At 40.3% G+C, this 5,694-nt stretch overlaps 1 pseudogene; it reads right to left on the reverse strand.

The window, feature by feature from the left end:
* Positions 1-1,301: 1,301 nt before the first annotated feature.
* LOC101719791 (importin-7-like) lies at positions 1,302-4,307 on the reverse strand (annotated as a pseudogene).
* Between the last annotated feature and the right edge of the window lie 1,387 nt (positions 4,308-5,694).

Below are 5,694 nucleotides of genomic sequence, written 5' to 3' on the forward strand. Positions count from 1 at the left end.
TGTACACTGAGAGCTTAAAGAGAAAAAACAGGACACAGAGGGAGTTGCCATTTTTAGCAGCAATGAAATATTCACCAACCCCTTTTTACATACCAAATTGAAGTCACTATCAGAGGTGAGCGCACCACAAAGTCACTAGGTACAAAATTGCTGGTTCATTTTTAAATTAATAACTTGAAATCACCCCTGCCCCCACCCCATTGTATCCCTTTTATAAACAGCAAACATTTTTGCTTTTATACATTGGCTAGCAGGCTTGTTTCAATATGAAAGTGCTAATTCCTTTACAGATTTTTAAATCAGTTATGTAGTGCTACAATAAATGTCCAATAATCTACATAGGAGCACTCTCTGTTGAATGAAAATGATGAAGACTGAATAAGGCTATCAGATTACCTTATTTTATTTACATGTAAAGGATATCCAATGGTGAGGAGACAGAAATTGGACAAATGCTCATAGGTGTAAAAGTAATATCTACCTTTGAGCTTTTTATACTGTAAATGAGACATTTGAAATAGTCCTGTAGCCCATGCCTATTTTTTTCCTCAGGAAAAGCAAAGCTGCCTTCATGAAATCCCCTCTTGTTTCAGATTTCCACAGTGTCACTTGGAGCTTCAGTCAGGATCTTACTTTCTTCAAAACATAAAGAAAATACTCACTAGTTATCCTCCCCCAATCCCTCTGGTTTCTCATCCAGTGCCAGGTTGCATATCAGGTCCCAACTCCTGGGTCTTCTTCTTCTTCTTCTTCTTCTTCTTCTTCTTCTTCTTCTTCTTCTTCTTCTTCTTCTTCTTCTTCTTCTTCTTCTTCTTCTTCTTCTTCTTCTTCTTCTTCTTCTTCTTCTTCTTCTTCTTCTTCTTCTTCTTCTTCTTCTTCTTCTTCTTCTTCTTCTTCTTCTTCTTCTTCTTCTTCTTCTTCTTCTTCTCCTCCTCCTCCTTCTCTTCTCCTTCTCCTCCTCCTCCTCCTCCTCCTCCACCTCTTCCTCCTTCTCCTTCTCCTTCTCTTCTTCCCCTTCCCCTTCCTCTTCCCCTTCTCCTTCTTCTTCTTCTTTTGTTTATCTATTGATCAATTAGTTTAGAGTAGATAACACAAACCAGTTCTGGAACCACTACAAGGAGGAACACAAGCTCTTCACTACAACCACACAGCAGGAAAGAAAAGGATAACTCGATTCATCCCTGGGGCCGGGCCTCCAAAATTGAAAGAACTTGGCACAACTGGAGTGCTGAATTTGTATACTCCATGCTTCTCAATCATTTTGGTTTCATGAGCTGCTCTTCTTTGATCAGCCAGAGTTGCTACGTCCTGTAACTGTTTCTTTGTTCTTCATTAAAACCATGAGTCAGAGCCTGATACCACACAGGATTACGATTTTGAATAGTTTGAAAGATAGCTTTAAATATCGGGTACTCATCGACAGGGTTGTCTTCACCATCAGCGACTGTGGAATAGCCTTCCAGAGCAGCTTCCTCAGCATCATCTTCTTCCCAAGCTTCATCGTCTACATCCTCACCTACTTGCTTAGCCAAAATCTCCAAATATTCTTGCCCATCTTCATCAGTATCATCTTCGTCACTCTCCAGTTCCTCAGCTTCATCGTCATTGTCACTGTCATTCTCATGTTCTGCATGGCAGGCATATGAACTTTTTAATCCATTAAACAGAAGAATAAAAGCAGCAAAATTTGTCCAGAAACCTGATTTCAAACTTGTGGTATTTGTTCCATATCAGTAAGAGCACGGAGACCCAGAACACATGTTTTTCTGTCCTGAAACCTAAAATAAAAATAAAATAAAATAAAAATTGTCCAATTTACATCACTTACCCCAAGAAACAGTCAACATCATTAAGCCACTGTGTAGTAAAATGATTTGTAACTGGTTCAACATTATTAGAAAAGCGAAGATTTTCTAAGGTATTGAGTAGCAGGTATGGATTAAAATACAAAGCTGCAATTGCAACTTGCAGGCACATCGTTCACAGTTCACTTGTCTTAACCTCTCTTGTCAGTCTCTCTAAAGCTGCTTCCATGAATAAGGGAATGCACTGGTCAATGCCACACCTTTTGCACTGTAGAATGATGACCTCTAACAATTTTGCAGCATGACACTCTGCATCTTCCCGGAAACTCCTGTAAGAACCTTTTGTACATACTGTATATCATTTCAAAATACTTGGTATAGGACAGAAGTGTGTCTGTATCAACTATTACATAATTATGCAGAAGAGGCATTGTGTTTGCAAAGTAATCAAAGCCATCTTGCTGAAAGACCTCAAATACAAAGGGCAGTAGCTACCACATCTGTGGAGACACTTGTTGACATGTCAAACTATGTGCCAATGAAAAGATCTCCTCATAGAATTCTAAGACATGCTGTTGTAAGACAGTGCCAATGACTTGTAAGCAGATTCCCTCAAGCTGCTGGGTTATCTCTTTATGATCTTCAACTACACTAAGAAGCATGTCAATTGTATTAAGAATCCCCACGGCCGTAACTGCTTTGTCATCACTTCCTTCTTCATCTGGCCCAGTCCGAATTACTTGGTTAAATGTCATTGCCAAATGTTGTGTCCTTTCTACTGCAATAGGAGTAACCTCTTCACTATATTTACAGATCATTTTCTGAATTACATTGGTAAGATCTTCATTTTCTGTTTCTCCTTTAATATGAAGAAGAGCCTGCATTACAGGTCTCACAAATGGTGTGATATATTCTTTAGTTTTTTCTTGATTGCTGATCAACACCTGGAGTGCAATGGCAGCTTCTACTTTAACAGGCATTTCTCTATCATCAATCAGACATCTTCTTGTCAGCTCTAATGCTGTGTGTAGGTTCTGATCACTTTTGAACTTCACATCACAAAAGTAATGTAGTGCCCAGCAAGCCCTTGCTCTCATGTAGCCTAGTTTACTGCTGAAGAGAGGAAACACATGATTCTGCAACAGGCATTCCATCTGATCGTTGTAGATCTTTTTCTTCAGAAGTATTTCAGCTAAAGAGCAAATCATATGCAAGGCTCCATCTTTTTTTCAAGGATCAGGATTTGGATCTGTAAGAATCTGGTAACAAAATCCCATAGTCTTCTGTAATACCTGTTTCCTATACTACAGGTTGTAAACAAAAGTGTCTGGGCAACAGTGGTTGGAGAAGTGAAATCTTCAAAGATGTCAAACTTCATGTGTATATATTCATAAGGGTCTTGCCAAAGTTCCTTATCAGCATCTGTATAGCACATCAATGGAAAAATAACATCTTGGATAATGCCTTGTATGTGAGGCGTAAGATTCTTCCAAGTAAGGCCATGGGAAACTCCTTGATTAATGTAATTTAATGTTTGCTGTAAAACTTGAGGAGCCATATATTGCTTCTCCTTTTACTGATATAACACCTTCAATAAAACTTGCTGGACACCAACAGCAAATCCCTTCAGAAATACTTCAGCAAATTCATTATACTCCTTGGAAACATTGCCAGGGCTTCTGTAGCTTTCAAAAAGCCTGGCTAAAATATGTAAATCCCACTTCTTACACTTCCATCATGGTAATTCAGTTCTATCATCTTCTTCAACTTGAAGTGTTTCATTAGGAACATCCCTATTCACAATAGTCTTCAAAATTTCTACCCATTCTGTCAGGTTCTGTTGATTTATCAGCTCCAGTGGTAATGTATGCTGAACAAGAGGATAGAAGATCTTGAATATTTGTTTCTGGATGAGAACAGACTGATCAGACTGATCTGAAACAAGCTGGATAAAACGATCCTTTAGAACTGGCAGAAAATGTTACATTGCCACTTCCAAAGGACTCTGCTCTTCTGGTTTCTTATACTCATAATTTTTCACAAGCTGGTAAAGACATAGGAGAATTCCTAGCCAACAAGTATCGTTATCAGACTGGAGATAAAAGCCAATCTTGTCCACAATGGCAGTCCAGCAGCTTGGATAATCATGCTTGATGATGTGATGAATACATGTAGTAAGCTATACCCTGATGAGCTCAGGAGAGTGGATAATGGCTTCTACAGTATTTTCTTGAATACAATGTATATCTTCCTCTGTTATTGTATAAGGAGATATATCCCCTGGTGCTGTATCCTGATCAGGCCAATACTGTGTATATTTTTCAAATAGATAACACCTGCCTGTCTTATAGGTAAATCCAGTTGTTCTGACATAGTAATCTGGAGCAGTGTTGAAACAAAATTTAGAGACTTGTGTGCTTCATTGAGCTGGCGCTCTGTGGCCTCTCGCAAGGCTGGGTCCATGGTGCCCCGCAGGGCCTTGATAATGGTGTTGGGGTCCATCATGGTGCAGACTCGGTCAAACCCAGGGCATGGGTGCTACTGGGCCAGGAATAGCACCACACACTGCATTCATGGACCCGCTGCAATCTCCAGTGGCAACTGGCACAAAAGAGTCAACATATTTCTAAAAGTCCTAGCCAGTGAATTTACATAAGAAAAGAAAAAGTCCAGAGGCCCCAGCCAGAGGCCCTCCCAGATACCATCTGTGAGTGCATGCAGACCTCAGCTAGAAGCCTTCCCAGACATCAGTGAGAGCACACAGGCTGCAGTCAGAAGCTCACCCTGACAACATCTGTGCAGGCATGCAGGCCCCAGAAAAAGCCCCCCACCCGCAATAGCTGAGCAGGTGCACAGGCCCCAGCCAGAAGCCCGCTTGGAAACAGCACGGGTTGGGGATCCAGGAGGCCATCATTCTGACCAGGGATTGGCACAATGGTGAGCAGTAGAGAGAAGGCCTCTCTGGGACTTGCTGAGAATTGAAGCCCACTGGGAAAGCAAAGAGTCACCTCAATAAAGGTGCAGAAAACTGTAGTGGTTGAAATGAGAAGATGCCTAAACAAGACTCAAAACCAAACTTCCAGCTCACCAAAGGCAACCCCAAGGGGCAACGAGATGAATCAATCAACTCAACAACCTGGACTCCCTGAACTGGCAACAAAAGAGGATATGGCAAAAATGAAATCAGAAATAATTTCTCAGATAACAACAGAGATGGTGTCCATAGTGAAAGACATGATTAATAAATCTAGAGCAGACACAGATTAAAAAATAGAGGAGCTGAGGAACATGATGGAATCCCAACGTGGGAAACAAATGCAATCCATAAAACAGATGCAAACAGATATCCAGGAGATTAAAAACTCCATTGAGAGTTTACACAGCAGAATAAGCCAATGTGAGGACAGAATTTCAGATATAGAAGATAGGATTGCAATTAGTGACCAGGAAAAGAAAGATTTCTTAAAAATATCAAGGGACCATGAGAAAACGATCCAGCAGGTGCTAGATGATGGAAAGAAGAATAACATAAGACTGGTCAGAGTCAATGAAGAAACAGGAGAGAGTGCAGATGACATAAAAAACTGTTCACAGAAGTAATGCAGAAAACTTCCCAAGCAGGGGGAAAGAATTTGACATACAGATAAGAAGATATAACTAACCAGATAATGACCCAAATGAAACAAATAATCAGCAAGTCTAGAAAAGACACTTATAAACAGCTAATGGAGCTAATAAAAGAGATGCAAAACATGAATACCTGGCATAGGAAAGAATGGGAATGCATAAGAAAGTTCCAAACAGAAATGCAGGAAACTAAAACATGATTGAAAGTATGAAGAGTGAAGTGACCAACTCAAAGACAGAGTGTCAGACCTAGAGGACAGGG

The sequence above is a fragment of the Heterocephalus glaber genome, unplaced genomic scaffold (assembly GCF_053883595.1).
Source record: "Heterocephalus glaber isolate CG9 unplaced genomic scaffold, H.glaber_assembly_v1.0 deba00001457, whole genome shotgun sequence".
In the NCBI taxonomy this organism is placed as follows: Eukaryota; Metazoa; Chordata; class Mammalia; order Rodentia; family Bathyergidae; genus Heterocephalus; species Heterocephalus glaber.